The following is a 23636-nucleotide window of genomic DNA, read 5'->3' on the forward strand; positions in this document are numbered from 1 at the left end:
ACTATTGCTTTCCAATTAGCTGTTTTTGCATTAATTGCTATTTCATTTATTTTATTGATTAGTGTACCTGTTGTATTTGCTTCTCCTGAAGGTTGGTCAAATAACAAAAATGTTCTATTTTCCGGTACATCATTATGGATTGGATTAGTGTTTCTAGTGGGTATTCTTAATTCTCTCATTTCTTGAAGTTCTTTTTATTCTAGATTAAAAATGAAATGACCCCTCCCTCAGAATTCTTTCGGATTGTCAGCCATAAAGGGAATAGATCAGTTCCTAAAAAAAAAAAAGAAAACTATAACACATTACATTCTAAGGGGGAGTAAACTTCTTCTATTGGAAAAATCTTATATCTTATACTTATATGGTGGTACATTGTGAAACTAAAAGAAATAAAATAGAAAAAATGAACTATAAAAATTTGAATTTCATTTGAATATTCTATTCATATTAATATGATATGAATAGAATATTCAAATGAAATACTATAAATCTATTTATACGTCGTCTAGTATTTAATAATATAGAATATCTATCTGTATCTCTATATAGATAAATATAATTTTTTATTAATAGGAACTTACTTTTTTAAGAAAAAAGTAAATCAAAATATTCGATAGAATGATAATTTCAATTCAATTATATAGATATATAGAAAAAAACCATATATAATAATAGAAATGTAATAATAGAAATGGGAATTCTTGATAAAAATGAATAGTAATAGAAAATATTTTATTTGGGAGACAATATCTATTATCTAAATTTCTTTTTCATTATCCCTATATCCCTATATAGAATATCAGGCCCATCTCTGTATAAATAGAATCGCATATCAAGTACAATGAAAACGCGGATATAGTCGAATGGTAAAATTTCTCTTTGCCAAGGAGAAGACGCGGGTTCGATTCCCGCTATCCGCCCTATGTATTTAATAGTCATAGTATGAAAAATGCCATAGAATTTACTGCGTATAATGCCCTTCTTCTTGAAACCTTGTTTTTTTATCAAATTCAAAAAGTTGCGGAGACGGGATTTGAACCCGTAACCTCAAGGTTATGAGCCTTGCGAGCTACCAAGTTGCTCTACTCCGCGATAAAGAAAAGAATTGATAACTAATGAACAAAAACAAAGATGGAATGCGTCCCTTTACCATATCTATATAAATAGAATAAACCATTTATACATAACGGTAAAGGGACCCTCCTATGATCGCTGATAATAAAATGAAAAAAATGAAGATAATTGGAAATCCTTACCAACTGGATCTTGTTGCACCCGGCAAGAAACATGCATGAACCATTTCCCGAAGTATGTGTCCAGATAATCCAAAGTCTCGATAATTAGCTCTCGGTCTTCCGGTCGAAAAACAACGTCGATGAAGACGTATAGGTGCACTATTACGCGGTAGTGATTCTAATTTTCCATGAATTTCCCATTTCTCACTTAACGACGGAACTTTGCTTATTTCTTTTTTTGAGGATCGGCGAATCAAATGATATTTCTGTTCCAATTTTTGTCTCTTCTTTTCCCTCTGAATAACACTTTTCCTTGCCATAATGGTTAATTTGCTATTAGCATCAATGATAGAAGTCGGATCCTAGATGTATAAGTGGCTTCTCTTCCCTATAGAAGGAAATGAGATTCTTGCCAGATATATATAATAAAGAATTCAATTAACCGAATTTGCCCGATGTAGAGGCAATTAAGAAGGCTGCATAAGTAAATATATAACCTACGGAAAAGTGGGCTAGTCCAACCAATCTTGCTTGCACAATGGAAAGAGCCACTGGTTTATCTCTCCATCGAATCAAATTAGCCAAAGGTGTACGTTCATGAGCCCATGCCAAAGTTTCAATCAATTCCTGCCAATATCCGCGCCAAGAAATTAAGAACATAAATCCAGTAGCCCAAACAAGATGTCCAAACAAGAACATCCATGCCCAGACTGATAAACTATTCATACCAAAAGGGTTATATCCATTGATAAGTTGTGAAGAGTTCAACCATAGATAATCTCTTAACCATCCCATCAAATAGGTAGAAGATTCATTAAACTGTGAAATATTACCCTGCCATAGTGTAATGTGTTTCCAATGCCAATAAAAAGTAACCCATCCAATGGTATTTAACATCCAGAAAACTGCCAAATAAAATGCGTCCCAAGCGGAAATATCACAAGTTCCGCCTCGTCCCGGGCCATCACAAGGAAAACTATAACCAAAATCTTTTTTATCAGGCATTAACTTAGAACCACGCGCATCCAAAGCACCTTTTACTAAAATCAAAGTAGTTGTATGTAAACCAAGAGCAATAGCATGATGAACCAAGAAGTCTCCAGGCCCTATTGTTAAGAATAGAGAATTACTATTCTCATTTACAGCGTTTAACCAACCAGGCAACCATATGCTTCGTCCCGCATTGAACGCCGGACTGTTCGTTGAAGATAAAAGTATATCGAACCCATAGGAAGTTTTACCATGAGCAGATTGTATCCATTGGGCAAATATAGGTTCAATCAAAATTTGTTTCTCCGGAGTACCAAAAGCAAGCATGACATCGTTATGGACATAAAGTCCCAGAGTATGGAACCCCAGAAAGAGGCTAGCCCAACTTAAGTGGGATATGATAGCTTCTTTATGGTCTAACATTCTTGCCAAGACATTATCTTGATTCTGCTCTGGATTATAATCTCTAATAAAAAAGATAGCTCCATGAGCAAAAGCCCCTGTCATAATGAAGCCTGCTATATATTGATGATGAGTATATAAGGCAGCTTGAGTAGTAAAGTCTTGCGCTATAAACGCATAAGCAGGTAAAGAGTACATGTGTTGTGCTACCAAGGAAGTAATAACCCCTAAAGAGGCTAGAGCAAGACCTAATTGAAAATGAATTGAATTATTGATTGTATCATAAAGACCCTTATGCCCACGCCCCAATCTACCCCCCGGAGGAGTATGTGCTTCTAAAAGATCTTTAATACTGTGACCAATCCCGAAATTAGTTCTATACATATGGCCAGCAACTAGAAAAATAAACGCAATAGCCAAATGATGGTGTGCAATATCAGTTAACCATAAACTTTGAGTTTGCGGATGAAATCCTCCGAGAAGTGTTAGAATAGCAGTTCCTGCTCCTTGAGGGGTACCAAATATATGATTATTGGAATCTGGGTTTTGAGCATAAAGATTCCACTGACCTGTAAAAAATGGACCTAATCCCTCGGGGTGCGGCAAGATATCTAATAAATTGTTCCATCGAACGGATTCCCCCCTGGACCCCGGAATAGCAACATGAACTAAATGCCCTGTCCAAGCCAAGGAACTTACTCCGAATAGTCCTGACAAATGATGATTGAGGCGGGATTCGGCATTTTTAAACCACGAAACACTCGGTTTCCATTTTGGTTGTAGGTGTAACCAACCTGCTATTAAAGATATAATAGAAAGTATTAATAGAAAAATAGCTCCAGTATAAAGATCCCCATTAGTACGTAAACCGATTGTATACCACCACTGATAAACACCAGAATAGGCTATATTAACAGGACCTAGAGCACCCCCTCGAGTAAAAGCTTCTACAGCTGGTTGACCAAAATGAGGATCCCAAATTGCATGAGCAATAGGTCTTACATGTAAAGGATCCTGTACCCATGTCTCAAAATTACCTTGCCAAGCTACATGAAAGAGATTCCCGGAAGTCCACAGAAAAATGATTGCTAATTGCCCGAAATGAGAAGCAAAAATATTCTGATAAAGACGTTCCTCAGTAATATCATCATGACTTTCGAAGTCATGTGCGGTAGCAATACCAAACCAAATACGACGAGTAGTGGGGTCTTGAGCTAAGCCTTGACTAAAGCTTGGAAATCTTAATGCCATAATGATTTTCAAATCCTCCTAGCTATTATCCTACTGCAATAATTCTTGCTAAGAAGAATGCCCATGTTGTGGCAATTCCACCTAGAAGGTAATGTGTTACTCCTACAGCACGTCCTTGTACAATGCTCAAGGCTCTGGGCTGAGTAGCAGGAGCAACTTTTAATTTATTATGAGCCCAAACAATGGATTCAATAAGTTCTTGCCAATAACCACGCCCGCTGAATAGAAACATTAAACTAAAAGCCCATACAAAATGTGCACCCAAGAAAAAAAGACCATATGCAGATAATGAAGAACCATAAGACTGAATTACCTGGGATGCCTGCGCCCATAAGAAATCACGAAGCCACCCATTAATGGTAATGGAACTCTGCGCAAAATTTCCTCCTGTGATATGAGTTACTATCCCTTGATCACTTATACTACCCCAAACATCTGACTGCATTTTCCAACTGAAATGGAATATAACTACGGAAATTGAATTGTACATCCAAAATAGTCCTAAGAAGACATGATCCCAAGCGGATACTTGGCATGTCCCCCCTCTTCCAGGTCCATCACAAGGGAAACGAAAACCTAGATTTGCTTTATCCGGTATCAATCGTGAACTACGAGCAAATAGAACACCCTTTAAGAGTATCAATACTGTTACATGAATTGTAAATGCATGAATATGATGGACCAAAAAATCCGCAGTTCCTAAAGGAATAGGTAACAAAGCAACTTTACCGCCCACTGCTACTAAATTTTCACCTCCCCAAGTCAAACTGGTACTTGTTGCTGCACCTGGGGCTGTTGTGCCAGGTGCTAAAGCGTGGGTATTTTGTATCCATTGAGCAAAGATCGGCTGTAATTGTATAGCAGTATCTGAAAACATATCTTGAGGGCGCCCTAATGCGCTCATGGTATCATTATGAATATACAAACCAAAACTGTGAAAACCTAAAAAGATACATACCCAGTTAAGATGTGATATGATTGAATCACGATGTCTAAGGACACGATCTAATAGATCGTTGTATCGAATAGTCGGATCATAATCTCTTACCATAAAAATCGCTGCATGCGCAGCAGCACCGACTATGAGAAATCCACCAATCCACATGTGATGTGTAAACAATGACAGTTGTGTACCATAGTCAGTAGCTAGGTATGGATAAGGAGGCATAGAATACATATGGTGAGCTACAACAATGGTCAAAGAGCCTAACATAGCTAGATTAATAGATAATTGAGCATGCCATGACGTTGTTAGAATCTCATATATACCTTTATGACCCTGGCCTGTAAATGGACCTTTATGTGCCTCTAAAATGTCTTTTATATTGTGACCAATACCCCAGTTGGTCCTATACATGTGACCCGCTATCAAGAAAAGAATTGCAATAGCTAAATGATGGTGTATAATATCGGTCAGCCATAAACCTCCAGTTACTGGATCTAATCCTCCACGAAAAGTAAGAAATTCTCCGTATTTTGACCAATTCAAGGTAAAAAATGGGGTTGCTCCCTCGGAAAAACTCGGATAAAGTTGAGCCAAAAGATCCCGATTTAGGATAAATTCATGAGGAAGTGGTATCTCTTTGGGATCTACTGCAGCATTTAGAAATTGGTTAATCGGTAAAGATACATGTATTTGATGTCCTGCCCAAGAAAGAGACCCCAACCCTAGGAGCCCTGTCAAATGGTGATTCAACATAGATTCTACATCTTGGAACCAAGCCAATTTTGGAGCAGCTTTGTGATAATGAAACCAACCAGCAAAAAGCATTAAGGCTGCAAAGACCAATGCACCAATTGCAGTACAATAGAGTTGTAATTCATTAGTTATTCCAGATGCTCTCCAAATCTGAAAAAAACCAGAGGTTATTTGTATTCCTCGGAACCCCCCCCCTACATCACCATTCAATATTTCTTGACCCACTATTGGCCAAACCACCTGAGCACTAGGCCTAATGTGAGTAGGATCACTTAACCATGCCTCATAATTGGAAAAACGAGCACCATGAAAATACATGCCACTCAGCCAAAGAAAGATGATAGAGAGTTGGCCAAAATGCGCACTAAAAACTTTTCGGGAAATCTCCTCTAAATCATTAGTATGGCTATCAAAATCATGAGCGTCAGCATGTAGGTTCCAGATCCAAGTAGTAGTATCTGGTCCCTTAGCTATTGTTCTTGAGAAATGACCAGGTTTTGCCCATTCCTCAAAAGAAGTTTTTATAGGATCCCTATCTACCAAAATTTTAACTTCTGGTTCCGGTGAACGAATAATCATTGAGTCCTCCTCTTTCCAGACAACACATACAAAGAGACCTGCCAACATAAAACAGAATTAGTGAACTTATTAGAGATGTTTCTATTGAGTTTTGTTCTCTCCTATCTCTCATGTATTGGATATCTTAGTAAATTTCATTTCTTTAGTTTTTCACTAGAACAATTATGATCTCGAAGTCAATTCGGGGCAAGTGTTCGAATCTATTATGACATAAGAGTGAGGCGCTCAACGGACCTATTTTAATCTTCTAAGACCTTTTTGGGAACTCTGAATGGAAGTTCAATAATTTTTCGTGCAGCCTAATCAAATGTATTCAGATTTTATTCTAATTCTATTCCTTAGATTTTATTTTTTTTTTTAGATAAAGTATAAGTATGTACTCTATTTCAAATTGAGCAGGCATTAGCATTCATTATTAGGCAATATACCTATATTTTATTTCTTTTTTTGAAGGTCTCTTTTCTTAATTTGATTGAATATTAGTTTAAATAACAGAAAAAAGGAGAAAATTATCTACTGTATCCACATCTCGTTTATTTCTATGAAATACTAGACAAAATCGAACAAAATTAGAAGGGATATATTTAAATTATGTGATTGGTCGTTCCTATAGAAATGATTTTTGAATTTGATAGGGACAAGAAACAAGAATTTATAACAATATATATTTATCTATCTATATCTTTATATAGATAGATAAATATATAAGAAAAAAAAGAAACAGAGTGTTCTTATTCAAAACGCCCTGTGATCTTCAACCAATTCTGTGCTGCAATATAATTACCGGGGGTGAGAGCTATAGCTTGTTTCCAATATTCAGCGGCTTGATTAAACCAAGACTCCGCAACTTCTGAGTCTCCCTGCCGAATGGCCTGTTCTCCTCGGTCGAAATAGGTGAGTCAATTCCTTTCCTTAGAACCGTACTTGAGAATTTCCTGACTCATACGGCTCAGTAGTCAATTCTTTTTTTGTTCTATTATCTTGAAGTTAACTAAAAGAAAAAAAGAAATTATTAATATGAGTTTCAAACTTTCATTTTTACTAATAAATAAAGAATTTCAAAGAATTTCATCTTTTTTTTTAGTTTTATCTTTTCTCCTACCTTCAGAAAAGGGAATCAAGCATTGGCATTAACGCCCTAATTCTAATTTTCTGAAAGGTAACTATCTCGATTTTATATATCATATACAAAAATATATGATAGATTCATTTCTATAGAATCTTGGTAAAAGTTTTTTCTTTCTTATCTTATAAGTTCTTATAAGTAAAGAGAAAATACTTTCTATCTTTGGGATTTGATACTACACCGCTGCTCAAAATACCAGGGGATCCTTTTTATTACATAAGTGGATTCCTGACTTCTTTATTTATCATGAGATAAGGAAGCAGTTTTTATTATATCGATTGAAAACCGTGTTAATTGATCCTTACGATGCTTCCTTTATCAATTAGATCTTTTATCCATAGAAAAAGAGGGTATCTAGACATATCGATTTCTTCATATTTTTACTTCTATGAAGTTTCTTTGCTACAGCTGATAAAAATCGTTGTTTTGAACGATATATATATGTAGAAAGCCTTTCTTATTTATAATTATTTATATTTCTATATTTCTTATATTAAAATTTGTGGATTTGCTTGTTCTTTTCTTTTTTCTTTCTATAGTGGAGATAGTCGCACGTAATGACAGATCACGGCCATATTATTAAAAGCTTGGGGTAAAAATGGGTTTCGTTCGAGCGCCCGAAAATAATATTCCAAAGCTTTAGTATGTTCTCCGTTACTTGTGTGAATAAGGCCTATGTTATAAAGTATATAACTTCGATCATAGGGATCAATTTCCAGTCGCATAGCCTCATAATAATTCTGTAAAGCTTCTGCATAATTTCCTTCAGATTGAGCTGACATCCGTTACGGTCGTCATTCGGTTCAAAGAATCTCCGCTCCAGAACTGTACGTGAGATTTTCATCTCATACGGCTCCCCCCTTATGTGTGTAATGAGAAAAATCCATCAAATCAAAAAATATTCCAGTATTCTCATTCTCAACTGAACAGAGCTAGTGTTTTTACAATAAATCTCTAGCCAACCTTCCTGTCAAAAATTATTTCTTAACATTAAGTATGTAGGTACTTGATAAAAAAAAATAAGAACTTCAACAATTTCTTTGTCCTCTACGCTGCTTAATTTCCTGGAATTAGTCACCTCAATAATCTTCGATGGTTCTATGGGTATCCAAAATATGAACGAGATGGATATTTATTGTCCCAACCATTCCTGTTAGTCCCAATCTCGATAAGCCATGGATATAGATAGATACAAAGTTTTCGTGTCCTTGATTCCCAAGCGTAGTGCTTCTTTCCCAATGTTGCCTATCAGTACTAGTAATTTGGGGTTGACCTAACCCCATAAGTATAGGTATAACCTTTCGCTTAATACTAGAAACCTAAAATTCAAGCATATAAGGCTTCATTAATCGAGGATACACGACAGAAGGAATTAATCCTTTTATTTACAAATTTCACCTTCAACACGCGTGGGGTTTTTCCATTCCATTTTTTTTTGACCGAAATCGGTCAAAAAAAATGGAATCAAATCACACCATCTCTGTAATAAGTGAATGCCCTTTTTTCTCCTGAAGTTGTCGGAATTATTCGTAATAAGATATTGGCTACAATTGAAAAGGTCTTATCTATAAAATTTTCATTTATCCGAGATCTAGGCATAGGTAGAAATCCATTCTATAATTTAATTAATCATGGTGTGAGAAATCAATCCCACAAATAAAGGAATTGTATAATTATAATACAGTGCGAAATAACGTAAAAATGAACTCATCAATCAAATTTGTTTATCCTAAGACCTTGTAGGAGGTTTTTTTTTAATTTTACTTTGTATTTTTATAGTTTGAATAGGTTTTATGCATTTATGAAAAATAGGATTGATTCACTATTCAACATTCAACCGGTTTCTGGGCATCATTATATAGGAGAGATGGCCGAGTGGTTCAAGGCGTAGCATTGGAACTGCTATGTAGGCTTTTTGTTTACCGGGGGTTCGAATCCCTCTCTTTCCGAATCTTTACCAAATTCATCAATATTACTCATCCCAATGCATACCATTATTTCATATTTCAAATTTGTTTGTTGATATGGACAACTTTATATTCCTCATTTTTCGGTAATACAAAAAATAGTGGATAACGGGTGGGCAAGGAATAAAAATTTTCGCATATCCATGTCTATGATATATGAATAGCAGAAAATCCTTGTAAAAAAAACTCTTGTTATTTTAGTTAAGTTTAAGTTTGACGAGAATAATATTCTACAACCAGTAATTCATTTATTTTCAAACCAACCCATTTATTATCTATTATTTGATTAATTAAACCTTTATATTGGAAAGGGTGAACAGTCAAATGATTTGGCAATTTCTCATGGGGGGCTGAATCAAAATAATTTTGAATAAGAGTTTTAGATTTTTGTTCATCCTTTGCTGTAATAATATCTTGAGGTTTACAACGATAACTTGGTATATCCACTATACGACCATTAACTAAAACATGTCTATGGTTTATAAATTGGCGGGCTTGAGGAATAGTCGCAGCCATACCCAATCGAAAAAGTATGTTATCCAAGCGCATTTCAAGTAGTTGTAATAAAACCTGACCAGTTGATCCTTTAGCTTTTCCGGAGATACGAACGTATTTAAGCAATTGTCGTTCTGTAAGACCATAATGAAAACGCAATTTTTGTTTTTCTTCTAAACGAATACGATATTGAGATTTTTTACTGAAGCGCAATTGATTTCGAAATTCGTTTTTGACTGTTGGCCTTTTACTAGTAAGTCCTGGTAAATATCCTAGACGACGTATTTTTTTGAAACGAGGTCCTCTGTAACGTGACATAAAAACTCCTTTTTTAAAATGAAAAATCTTATAAATCGAAATGAAAACTAAACGAAATGAAAAATATTATAGAATTCTAAATGAAGCGAAATCTACTAAAGTTTTATAGTACAAAGAAGAATTAGATGAATTTTATCAATATCCGAATTTATTGTATATAAAAGAATACAAAAAAGTAGGTTAATTTCTTGATTTCTTCCGCAGAGATCGAACTCTCCCAATTTTTTATTTCTAAAAAAGATATTATCAATTATGTAAAAAACAAATAGAGAAAAGCCGGTTATCGGATTCGAACCGATGACCATCGCATTACAAATGCGATGCTCTAACCTCTGAGCTAAACCGGCTAATGTAAACGAAATATACATATGCAGAAGAATTGAATGGGATCTTAGTTATCAATTTTTAGTTATTTATAACAAAATTCAAATTAATACAAACATCAAAAATAGAGAAAGAAAATATAGAAAATCAAACCCAATTTTTATTATTTCTATTATTTATTTTATCTGATAACATAAAGTGCAAGATAATAATTAATATTATATTAATATAATTTATTTAATATAATTTATTTCGATCTACTATTCTAGATATATATTATTAAATTGATTTCTTTCAAAAAGATTATTTATTAGTACTTAAAGTAAATTTGAATAAATATAAATTTTAGTAAATATTTATTAAGGAATTCCATATTTCTAAGTAAATGTCTAATTCTATATTATATTCAATTAAAAGAATGGTTTTTTTTAGCCACTAGATTCGTTTTAGTTATATAAATTGTATATGAATAAATGGATTGTTTATTTTCTTTTTTTTTTTAAGCAAAAACAAAAAAAAAAAAAGAATCGACCATTCGAGTATTCTAAATTGTATGAAAAAAGAAGATAAGTAGGTACATAGAAGATAAGTAGATATGTGGTCTATATCTGTGTATATTGAATTGTTAATATATAGATATTAGAATTAGTTCTGATTCAAACAAATAAAGGTATCCAATATAGATGAAATAAAATCTATAAAATTGGAGAAAGGGGTTTTTAATATTTAATAAAATAATATGTATTTAATGAATTCAAAAGTTCCCGCATAATTCTCATAATAGAAATGAAAAAAAAAGCATTCTATTATAATCAGATTCAAATAAAAAAAAAGATGGGGATATGGCGAAATTGGTAGACGCTACGGACTTAATTGGATTGAGTTTTGGTATGGAAACTTACCAAGTAATAATTTTCAAATTCAGAGAAACCCTGGAATTCACAATGGGCAATCCTGAGCCAAATCCTGTTTTCTGAAAACAAATAAAAATTCAGAAAGTGATAATAAAAAAGGGATAGGTGCAGAGACTCTATGGAAGCTGTTCTAACAAACGAAATTGACGACTTTTTTTATTGCATTAGTAAAAGAATCCTTTCACCAAAATTACAGGAATGGATCAAAGATAAACATTTAGAAACATATATATATACTGAAATACTCTTTCAATTTGTTACTTTTTATTTTATTATTGAAGATCTATTTGTGATAAAAATATTCACAAATGAAAAATGTGAATCAAATCAATTCGAAGTTGAAGAAAAGATGGAATATTTATTGATGAAATTATTCACTTCATCATAATCGGCTAAAACCCTTGAAGAACTGATAAATCAGATGAGAATAAAGATAGAGTCCTATTCTACATGTCAATACCGACAACAATGAAATTGAAAGTAAGAGGAAAATCCGTCGACTTAAGAAATCATGAGGGTTCAAGTCCCTCTATCCCCAAAAATACTTTTTCATTTTCTAATTTTTTTCCTATATCCTCTCTATCTTGAAGTCCTTATTTATGTGTTTTATTCGATTTATTATTTCCCAACGAAATTGGAATTTTTATTTTCATCAATTTCCTATCTATCATAATTTTCTTATCTATCATAATGACAAGGGACGAGTTTTGGAATAGATATAAATATATATGTGAAACACATAGAATTTTTTTTAATCAGAAATGTATAAATTAATATCTTATTTTTTAGCAAGGAATTTTCATATGCGTAATTAACGATTAACAATAAAAAATAATTATTACTGCGGAAACTCACTTACAAACTTTTTTTTTACTTAGTTGATATAGATTCATTAACATAGATTTTAAAAATCTTTTAAAATCAAAGTATTAAGCTTCAAGAATGGTCGGGATAGCTCAGTTGGTAGAGCAGAGGACTGAAAATCCTCGTGTCACCAGTTCAAATCTGGTTCCTGACACAAGATTCATTTGTATGAGTATCTATCCCCCATATTCATTTTAATGAATATGGGGGATAGATACTCATACAAATTTGTGTTCTTCTAGATTCTGATACATAACATATTTCTTTGATCTATTTAGGTATCTGTAGATATACTTTTCCTAGATGATTAAAGAATAGATGCAATTTTTTATTAGGTATATTCGCTTATCTATAGTATCTATATATATATAGATATAGATATATAGATAATGAATTCTTTATCTATTTTTTTCCTTTTTTTTCTGCGATACAAAAAAAGGTTTCTATTTCCATAATATTCGAGTGGTTTAATTAGTTGGTTAAAAGACCTAAAAGTCGAAGTTCTGGGGTGGAGTGAGAATATTAAGAATTCATCTGAGAAGGATTACCAAAATAGAATCGAGCCCTTTTCTTTGTGTTTTTTTTTTCGTGGCCGTATAATTGATGGTGATGTGCACGTTATATAGTTTATTATAAAGATAAAGAATTAGTTTATTATAAAGATAAAGAATTTTTGCAGTTCATCCTATTTCTTTTATTGGCTTGGCTGATAAGAACTCAGTATTGTTTTTGTTTTAGAATCTTAAGAAACTCCTATCCATCCTATTTTAAACCCTATAATTATTCATTCTATTATTTCTGAATTTTGTGATTTCTCACATAATAATATCTGAATGCAACTTCCATTACTCTGCCTGATTTAATGTCAATCAATTATTTTGTCTGATCTATAACAGAATGTACTTATATTCTTTGACTGGGGTTGCAGAAGTTTGGATTAGTTTATTATTTTTATCATTTAGTGAGCATCTTGTATTTCATAAAAATTTGGAGCAATATAATCTTTACGCAAAGGCCATCCTATCCAATTTTCGGGCATTAAAATACGTCTTAGACGCGGATGACTATCATAAGAGATTCCCAACATATCATAAGATTCCTTTTCTTGAAAATCCGCACTTTTCCAAACCCAAAAAATCGAAGGAATTCTGGGATTTTTTCTTGATACAAATATTTTTATGCATACCTCTTCGGGTTGATTTATACCATACTCTATTCTTGTAAAATGATATACACTAGCTAAGAGTCCTCCGGGTGCTACATCATAGGCACATTGAGAACGTAGATAATTGTAACCATATACATATAAAATGACAGCAATGGAATGCCAATCCTCGGGCTTTATTTGTAAAGTCTCTATTCCTAGGTAATCGAAACCCAAGGATCTATGAATTAGTCCATGTTTGACTAGCCAAGAAGACAAACGACCTTGCATTTTTTGCTTCTCCTAAATTTTTTTTATGAGTTTGGTATTAGTATTTTCTATTACGATGAAATTTTTAAAATACGATGAAATTTTTAAAAAAGGAATTGCTTTTTATTATTGTACTTTAAAAAAATGTGTCAGACGATATCTCTGAAGTAGATGGCGGTTGATAGAAAAATTCTTGACCATAATTGTCAGTATAAGTACTGTATCCAACATGAAACTTATGGTTGGTAGTAAAACATCTATTCTCTCGTTGAAAACTCATTGGATCTTCATATATTTCTCGAGATATTTTCTTACGAAGTTTTGTTATAGCATCTATAATGGCCTCCGGTTTAGGTGGACAGCCCGGCAAATATACATCTACAGGAATTAGCTTATCTACGCCTCGAACAGTACTATAAGAATCGGTACTAAACATCCCCCCCGTAATTGTACAGGCTCCCATAGCAATAACATATTTAGGTTCGGGCATTTGTTCATATAATCGAACTAAAGAAGGGGCCATTTTCATAGTTACAGTGCCCGCTGTTAAAATTAGGTCCGCCTGCCTAGGACTCGATCGTGGTACTAGTCCATAACGATCAAAATCGAATCGTGATCCTATTAATGAAGCAAATTCAATGAAGCAACAACTCGTACCATAAAGAAGCGGCCATAAACTGGATAATCTTGACCAATTTGAAAAATCATTTAATGTCGTTGAAATAACTGAATTTTGGGTTGTTTGATCAAGTAAGGGAAACTCAATGGAATTCATAATTGTCTCAATATTTTTTTTTCTAATTGTCTAAATAGTCAAGAATTAAGACCATTCTAATGCCCCCTTTCGCCATGCATAAACTGAACCAACAATTAGGATAAGCACGAATAAGAAAGCTTCTAAAAATACGGATACCCCTAATACATCGAAACTCATTGCCCATGGATAAAGAAAAACCGTTTCAACATCAAAAACAACAAAAATGAGAGCAAACATATAATAACGGATTCGAAATTGTAACCAAGCATCGCCTATTGGTTCTATTCCGGATTCATAACTAGAAAGTTTTTCCGGTCCCTTGCTAATGGGGGCTAAAATTCCAGAAATTAGAAATGCCAAAATAGGAATCAAACTTGATATTATTAGAAATGCCCAAAAAATATCATATTCGTAAAGAAGAAACATAAAAGTACTCCTCTGAATGTAGAAAATATACCAAATTCATTTTCATTTTTAGTCTAAAGTCTCCATTTTTTTAGACTAGCTGAATATACTAATATTAATATTATTCTATCGAATATGAATATGTTCGAATAGAAAGTTACAAATTGTTTTTTTTTTAGTAATAGTCTTAGTAATGAGATCTATTCGATCCAAAATAGTATTAATATTATTAGTATCTGTAGGAATATTAGGGCTATACGGACTCGAACCGTAGACCTTCTCGGTAAAACAGATCAAACTAATTATTATCTAAATGATTTAAATTGTTTTCAAAACCCAACATGCATTTTTTTTTGCATTGAGCTTTTTCATTAACTGATAAAAATATTAGTTAGTCCACCATCTTTTTTTTTTTTTACAGTAAAGAATAAAGAGATGATTCCCTATGCTCTTCTTTTTTATTTGTATAACAATCAAAGAGCACTACCAAAGTGTTTCAAAGAAGGATTATCTTGACGTAGGTCTGCTTCTGGCCTAGATCAACTTAAGTTAAATGGACTCTTTATCCACCTACTAAAATTAAAATAGAAGATAAGAAATGACACTTCATACACCTTAAAGTTCATAAAATAGGAAGAAAAGATAATCTTTTTTAGGTCCCTATACCCTTTATGTTTAGCATTGACGAGAAATGGGTATTCACCTTATCAATATCTCAAATCAATTATGGATTCGATTTTATGGCTAAACCCTTTGTCAGGCTAGTGTTCTCTTGTTTTGTTCCTTAAAATGGAGTAAGACACCGATTTCTTACTATAAGATAAACTTTTTTAATTACAAGATGAACTCCTCTGAAAAAAAGCATTGGCGCTCGTGTAAACGAGGTGCTCTACCTAACTGAGCTACAGCCCTTGTGTTTTTGATACATATTTTATCATAGTATGAAGATAATTGCTTGTCAAGATGAATATTACATGATCGAATCCCTTGAACGGGGGTTGGTATTGCTTATCAGTAATTTTACATTTATAATCAATTAATCTGATAGATGGGTACTCTTCTTTTTTTTTTTTTGAGGAGGAGTCCTAAATTACCTACTTAACTCAGTGGTTAGAGTATTGCTTTCATACGGCGGGAGTCATTGGTTCAAATCCAATAGTAGGTAAGGTATAGTTATAACTTATTAGATACCTTTGACTGTGGTATCTAATAAGCTTTTCTACTTACTTTTTTCTTCTGACTGTTTCTTTTTTCTTTTTATTGTTTTCGGATATTGGGACGCATCAATTTCAACTTGTTATGAAATAACATTGATAGCCTCTACTCGTGTTCTAGCTCGTCTAAGAGCTAGATTTGCCTCAATTGTTTGTCTCTTGCCTTCAGCCTTATTCAAATTAGTTTCTGCTATTTCAAGAGTTTGCTGTGCTTCTTGTGGATCAATGTCACTACCCTTTTCCGCATCATTTACTAAAACAGTTATCTCATTATTATTTATTCTAGCAAACCCCCCCATCAGAGCCATTGTTAACCATTGGTCTTTAAGACGTATTCTCAAAATACCTATATCGACAGCTGAGGCAATAGGCGCATGATTAGGTAATACTCCAATTTGTCCGCTATTAGTAGGTAAAATGATTTCCTTCACTTCTGAATCCCAAACAATTCGATTGGGGGTCAATACACAAAGATTTAAAGTCATTTCTTCAAATTGCTCTCCGTTTCTAAGTTCGTAGCCTTCGCAGTAGCTTCATCGATATTACCTACCAAATAAAAGGCTTGTTCAGGAAGACCGTCTAATTCTCCAGAAAGAATCAAATTAAACCCTCTAATTGTTTCTACTAGACCAACATATTTTCCAGCCGAACCGGTAAAAACTTCTGCTACGAAAAAAGGTTGTGATAAGAAACGCTCAATTTTTCGTGCTCTTGCTACGGTTAAGCGATCTTCTTCGGATAATTCGTCCAAGCCAAGGATAGCTATAATGTCTTGAAGTTCTTTGTAACGTTGTAAAGTTTGTTTAACTCGTTGCGCAGTCTCATAATGTTCTTCACCAACGATTCGAGGTTGGAGCATAGTTGAGGTTGAATCTAAAGGATCTACTGCTGGATAGATACCTTTGGCGGCTAATCCTCTTGATAGTACAGTAGTAGCATCTAAATGTGCAAATGTCGTAGCAGGAGCAGGGTCAGTTAAATCGTCGGCAGGTACATAAACTGCTTGAATAGAAGTTATGGACCCTTCTTTGGTAGAAGTGATTCTTTCTTGTAAAGAACCCATTTCAGTACTAAGAGTGGGTTGATAACCCACAGCAGAGGGCATTCGACCCAATAAGGCAGATACTTCAGATCCTGCTTGAACGAAGCGGAAGATATTGTCGATAAATAGAAGTACATCTTGCTCATTGACATCTCGAAAATATTCCGCCATAGTTAGGGCAGTTAAACCAACTCTCATACGAGCTCCGGGTGGTTCATTCATTTGACCATATACTAAAGCTACTTTGGATTCTGCAATATTTTGTTCATTAATTACTCCAGATTCTTTCATTTCCATATAAAGATCATTTCCCTCGCGAGTACGCTCACCTACTCCGCCAAATACAGATACACCTCCATGAGCTTTGGCAATGTTATTGATCAATTCCATAATAAGTACTGTTTTACCCACTCCAGCTCCACCGAAAAGTCCTATTTTTCCTCCACGACGATAAGGAGCTAAAAGATCTACTACTTTTATTCCTGTTTCAAAAATAGATAATTTTGTATCTAATTGTATAAAGGTAGGCGCAGATCTATGAATGGGAGATGTTGTACGAGTATCTACAGGACCTAAATTATCAATCGGCTCTCCAAGCACGTTGAAAATTCGTCCTAGAGTTGCTCCGCCTACTGGAACACTTAGGGGAGTTCCTGTGTCAATAACTTGCATTCCTCTCATTAGACCATCTGTAGCACTCATAGCTACAGCCCTAACTCGATTATTTCCTAATAATTGTTGTACTTCACAAGTCACATTAATTTGTTGACCAACAGTATCTCGACCCTTAACTACCAGAGCATTGTAAATATTAGGCATCTTCCCCGGGGGAAAGGCTACATCTAGTACCGGACCAATTATTTGGTCAATATGTCCCAGATTTTTTTTTTCAATCGAAGAAACTTCAGGACCGGAAGTAGGAGGATTTATTCGCATATCAAAAGCCAATTTTTTTTTCCGAAAAAGTTTTTAAATCAAAAAGAAATGTTCGATAAGAAAGCAAGTTGATCGGTTAATTCAAAAAGAAATAAGAAATGGGAGTTAGTACTCCATTTTTTTGGTACTATTCCATCAATCCTCTTTAACTGTTTACTTACTTATTCAAATTCAATTATTGAATTCTTAAGCTTACTGCAGTTATTTTGAAAATTTCAATTGGATAAAATCTTTCGAAAGTCTTTTCTTTTTTTCTATCATTCTAGAAAATATCATCTATATTCTGTATGGAATTCGAACCTGTACCTTAATTTAGAATTCATTTTTTTTATCATTGGCTTTCGTATTTCCTCAGTAGACAATTTTTTAGACTTACCCTCTGTTTCCCTATTTTTTGACCTCTTTTTTTATTTTCCGGGGAGAAAGCTGCCTATTTTTACATCTAGGATTTACATAGACAACATATATCACTGTCAAGATTAAGAATAAATTATTATTATTATTTAGATTAGATCTTTCGATTTCAAAATTAAAAAATAAGATCAAATTGAAAAAAAAAAAAGATTGGGTTGCGCCATACATAGAAAAGAGTATACAATAATGATGTATTTGACAAATCAAATACCATCGTTTAATTTAATAATAACATAACGAACCTTTGGGATTAATTGATAATAGTAGTTGATTTTTGTAAAAGATTTCATTAACTCCTAAGTCATATCGAGTAGACCTTATTGTTTCAAGAATTCTTAATTCAAGAGTTGTAGGGAGGGATTTATGTCACCACAAACAGAGACTAAAGCAAGTGTTGGGTTCAAAGCTGGTGTTAAAGATTATAAATTGAATTATTATACTCCTGAGTATGAAACCAAAGATACTGATATCTTGGCAGCATTTCGAGTAACTCCTCAACCTGGAGTTCCACCTGAAGAAGCAGGTGCTGCGGTAGCCGCCGAATCTTCTACTGGTACATGGACAACTGTGTGGACCGATGGGCTTACCAGTCTTGATCGTTACAAAGGACGATGCTATCACATCGAACCTGTTGCTGGGGAAGAAAATCAATATATTGCTTACGTAGCTTATCCTTTAGACCTTTTTGAAGAAGGTTCTGTTACTAACATGTTTACTTCTATTGTCGGTAATGTATTTGGGTTCAAGGCACTGCGTGCTCTACGTCTGGAGGATTTGCGAATCCCAACCGCTTATATTAAAACTTTCCAAGGTCCGCCTCACGGCATCCAAGTTGAGAGAGATAAATTGAACAAGTATGGTCGTCCCCTATTAGGATGTACTATTAAACCTAAATTGGGGTTATCCGCTAAGAATTATGGTAGAGCTGTTTATGAATGTCTTCGTGGGGGACTTGATTTTACCAAAGATGATGAAAATGTGAATTCCCAACCATTTATGCGTTGGAGAGACCGTTTCTTATTTTGTGCTGAAGCGATTTTTAAATCACAGGCTGAAACAGGTGAAATCAAAGGGCATTACTTGAATGCAACTGCGGGTACATGCGAAGAAATGATGAAAAGAGCTGTATTTGCCAGAGAATTAGGCGTTCCTATCGTAATGCATGATTATTTAACAGGGGGATTCACTGCAAATACTAGCTTGGCTCATTATTGCCGAGATAATGGTCTACTTCTTCATATACATCGTGCAATGCATGCAGTTATCGACAGACAAAAGAATCATGGTATGCACTTTCGTGTATTAGCTAAAGCATTACGTTTGTCTGGTGGAGATCATGTTCACTCCGGTACCGTAGTAGGTAAACTTGAAGGGGAAAGAGATATCACTTTAGGTTTTGTTGACTTACTGCGTGATGATTTTGTTGAAAAAGATCGAAGTCGTGGTATTTATTTCACTCAGGATTGGGTTTCTCTACCAGGTGTTCTGCCTGTTGCTTCGGGAGGTATTCACGTTTGGCATATGCCTGCTCTGACCGAAATCTTTGGAGATGATTCCGTACTTCAATTTGGCGGAGGAACTTTAGGACACCCTTGGGGAAATGCACCAGGTGCTGTAGCTAATCGAGTAGCTCTTGAAGCCTGTGTGAAGGCTCGAAATGAAGGACGTGATCTTGCTCGTGAAGGTAATGAAATTATCCGTGAGGCTAGCAAATGGAGTCCTGAATTAGCTGCTGCTTGCGAAGTATGGAAGGAGATCAAATTTGAATTCGAAGCAATGGATACTATTTGAATTCGAAGCAATGGATACTTTGGATTAATTGCAATTAAACTCGGCACAATCTTTTCCTAAAAGAAGGATTGAGCCGAATACAAAGATACTTAATTATTAAACAGATTTCTATCTTTCGTATTGGAATAGAAGCATAGTAAGTAGACGATATTTTACGAAAAAAGTGATTACAATTTATAAGGGAAACTGGCTATTGCCTTTTTCGATGTGAATTTCACATAATAGGGAAGTTGTTCCATTTCTATATGAAATTTGTATTTTCCTATTGATTTCTATATTTCTATAATTTTATACGTTTTTTTAGTTTAGAATATCATTTTAGAATAAAAAAAGATATATATATATTTAAATAATTTTTCTTATAAGTAATTCTAACATAATACTAATAATCGAATTAATAAGATTGAAAATCTTATTAATTCGATTGTATTTATTCGATTGTATTTTTTTTTCAATACTAATATTGACAACACTGTATCAAATAAATATAATCCGATCGTGAATAAATTGATCACCTTACTTACGTTAAATAGGCGTTATTACTTCATCAAATGGTAGGTTCATTGGTTTTCTTTCTGCGAGACAAACAAGAAAAACTTTGTTAATGAATAAGTAAGTGAATTGAAAGGTAAACACGAATATATATACGAAAATATTAGATCTATATATACCAATATATATATAGTCTTATATATATAATAATAATGGATAACTCTAACATAGTATTTCAAGAACATAGTATTTAAATAGGTGGTATATCTTTTTTTAGTTTTTTAGACAATTCAATTTTGTAATTTTATTTTTTTGATTGCGATTGGGTATAAATATCCACCTTATTTTTTAAATTGTAATGGGGTTGCTAACTCAATGGTAGAGTACTCGGCTTTTAAGAGCGACTCTATTTTTTACGCATTTCTATGAAGCAATGGGTTCGTCGATACTATCGGTAGAGCTTGTAAAACCACGACTGATCCAGAAAGGAATGACTGGAAAAAGTAGCATGTCGTATCAATGAAGAATTCTAAAAATATTTCATTCTTTTAGGATCCAGCTCAAATTTTTGTTTGAATTTTTGGCTCGTAACAAAAAAAATTCCGTTGGGTTTGATTAATAAAGGGATAGAACTTGGTGGTTCTAATTCTAATAGGGAAACAAAAAGCATCGAGCTTTCATTTATTTTTTATTTGGATCATTACCCCATCTAATTGTACGTTAAAAATAGGTTAGTGCTTGATGTGGGAAAAGCTTTTCTGGTGAATGGTTTATTTTTGTTATGAGTCCTAACTATATAGCTATTTTCCATTATCTTTTGGTATTTTGGGGTAGCGATAAATGTGTAAAAGAAAGAGTATATTGATAAAGATATTTTTTCCAAAATCAAAAGAGCGATTAGGTAAAAAAAAAATAAAGGATTCTTAATTAGCTCGTTATCCTAGAACAAAAATTAGGCAAAAAATCGATTAGAGAGAGTCCGTTAATGGGTTTTACTTCTCTAGGTATATATTTATACCTATAATTTTCTGTTTTGACCATATCGCACTATGTATCATTTGATAATCCAATGAATCTCTGATTCTTTGTTTGACCAAATAGACTTTTTTTTTTTTAATGGAGCAATATCAAGCATATTTAGAACTCCGTAGATCTCGATACCAGGACATCCTATACCCACTTTTTTTTCGGGAATCTATTTATGGACTAGCTTATGCTCATGAGTCCTTTTTTATAGAAAATGTCGATTATAACAATAAATTTAGTTTACTAATTGTAAAACGTTTAAGTACTCGAATGTATCAACAGACTCATTTCATTCTTTTTGTTAATGATTCTAAAAAAAATACTTTTGTGGGTTATAATTATCATTTTTTTTCTCAAATAATATTAGAAGGTTTTGGTATCGTCGTGGAGATTCTATTTTCTCTACAATTATTTAGCTCTTCCTTAAGGGGATTAGAAATCGTAAAATCTTATAAAAATTTTCAATCAATTCATTCGATCTTTCCCTTTTTCGAAGATCAACTGATATATTTAAATCATAAGTCAGATATACGAATACCCTATCCTATCCATCTGGAAATCTTGGTTCAAATCCTGCGATATTCGATAAAAGATGTCTCTTTCTTTCATTTAATAAGGTTGTTTTTTTATTACTATTATAATTGGAATAGTCTTTTTCCTCCAAAAAAATGGATTTTTACTTTTTTTTCAAAAAGGAATCGAAGAATTTTCTTGTTCCTATATAATTTATATGTATGGGAATATGAATCTATCTTTCTTTTTCTACGTAACAAATCCTCTCAGTTACAGTTAAAACATTTTCGCGTTTTTTTTGAGCGAATTTTTTTCTATGAAAAAATAAAACATCTTGTAGAAGTATCTACTAAGAATTGTTCATATACTTTCTTCTTCTTTAAGGATACTTTCATCCATTATGTTAGATATCAAGGAAAATCAATTCTGGTTTTAAAGAATACTCCTTTTTTGATAAATAAATGGAAATACTATTTTATATATTTATGGCAATGTCATTTTGATATTTGGGCTGGACTAGAAACGATCTATATAAACGAATTATCTCAGTATTCATTTCACTTTTTAGGCTATTTTTTAAGTATTCCACTAAATCTTTCAGTAGTACGAAGTCAAATGTTGCAAAATTCATTTCTTATTAAAATTGTTATAAAAAAACTTGATACAATAGTTCCCATTATTCCTCTAATGAGATCATTGGCTAAAACAAAATTTTGTAATGTAATGGGTCATCCTATTAGTAAGCCGGTTTGGGCCAATTTATCTGATTTTGATATTATTGACCGGTTTTTGCGCATATGCAGAAATTTTTCTCATTATTACAATGGATCTGCAAAAAAAAAGAGTTTCTATCAAATAAAATATATACTTCGGTTTTCTTGTATAAAAACTTTGGCTCGTAAGCATAAAAGTACTGTGCGCATTTATTTGAAAAAATTAAGTTCAGAAAAATTATTGCAAGAATTTTTTACAGAAGAAGATCTTTTTTCTTTGATTTTTCCAAGAACTTCTTTTACTTTGCGTAGGTTTTATAGAGGTCGTATTTGGTATTTGGATATTCTTTTAAGAAACGATTTCGTCAATTATTTATAATTGAAAATAGGTTATGTTATTTTTTAAATCGGTGTAAATTGATAAAACGAACTTCCTTCTTTTTATTCAATGAGGATAAAAAAATCATTTTTTTTAGTCTTCTATATCTATATATAGGATTTTGAAATGCTCATGTAGTCAGAGTCAAGATTCGGGGTTAATGAATTAAATATTATATTTCACTTTCTTAGAGTCTTTTGCTAGGCAAGTAATTAAGGTTTAGATGTATACATAGGGAAAGCCGTGTGCAATGAAAACTGCAAACACGGCTTGGGGAGGGATTTTTTCTTGTTTTATTCTATTGTTGAATTTTATTCAAGAATAAATTATCTACTTCATCCGACTAGTTCCGGGTTCAAGTCCCGGGCAACTCATT

At 33.2% G+C, this 23636-nt stretch overlaps 3 non-coding genes across 3 annotated transcripts; 2 read left to right on the forward strand and 1 right to left on the reverse strand.

The window, feature by feature from the left end:
• The first annotated feature begins 9143 nt into the window (after positions 1-9143).
• On the forward strand, positions 9144-9231 carry TRNAS-GGA (transfer RNA serine (anticodon GGA)). Its single transcript has one exon. It is a non-coding gene; the product is annotated as a tRNA-Ser (tRNA).
• Positions 9232-10336: 1105 nt separating this feature from the next.
• Positions 10337-10409, reverse strand: TRNAT-UGU (transfer RNA threonine (anticodon UGU)). Its single transcript has one exon. It is a non-coding gene; the product is annotated as a tRNA-Thr (tRNA).
• Positions 10410-12245: 1836 nt separating this feature from the next.
• TRNAF-GAA (transfer RNA phenylalanine (anticodon GAA)) lies at positions 12246-12318 on the forward strand. Its single transcript has one exon. It is a non-coding gene; the product is annotated as a tRNA-Phe (tRNA).
• Positions 12319-23636: the final 11318 nt, after the last annotated feature.

The sequence above is a fragment of the Vigna unguiculata genome, unplaced genomic scaffold, assembly GCF_037176805.1.
Source record: "Vigna unguiculata cultivar grain cowpea cultivar isolate G323 ecotype 2 unplaced genomic scaffold, ASM3717680v1 ptg000483l, whole genome shotgun sequence".
In the NCBI taxonomy this organism is placed as follows: Eukaryota; Viridiplantae; Streptophyta; class Magnoliopsida; order Fabales; family Fabaceae; genus Vigna; species Vigna unguiculata.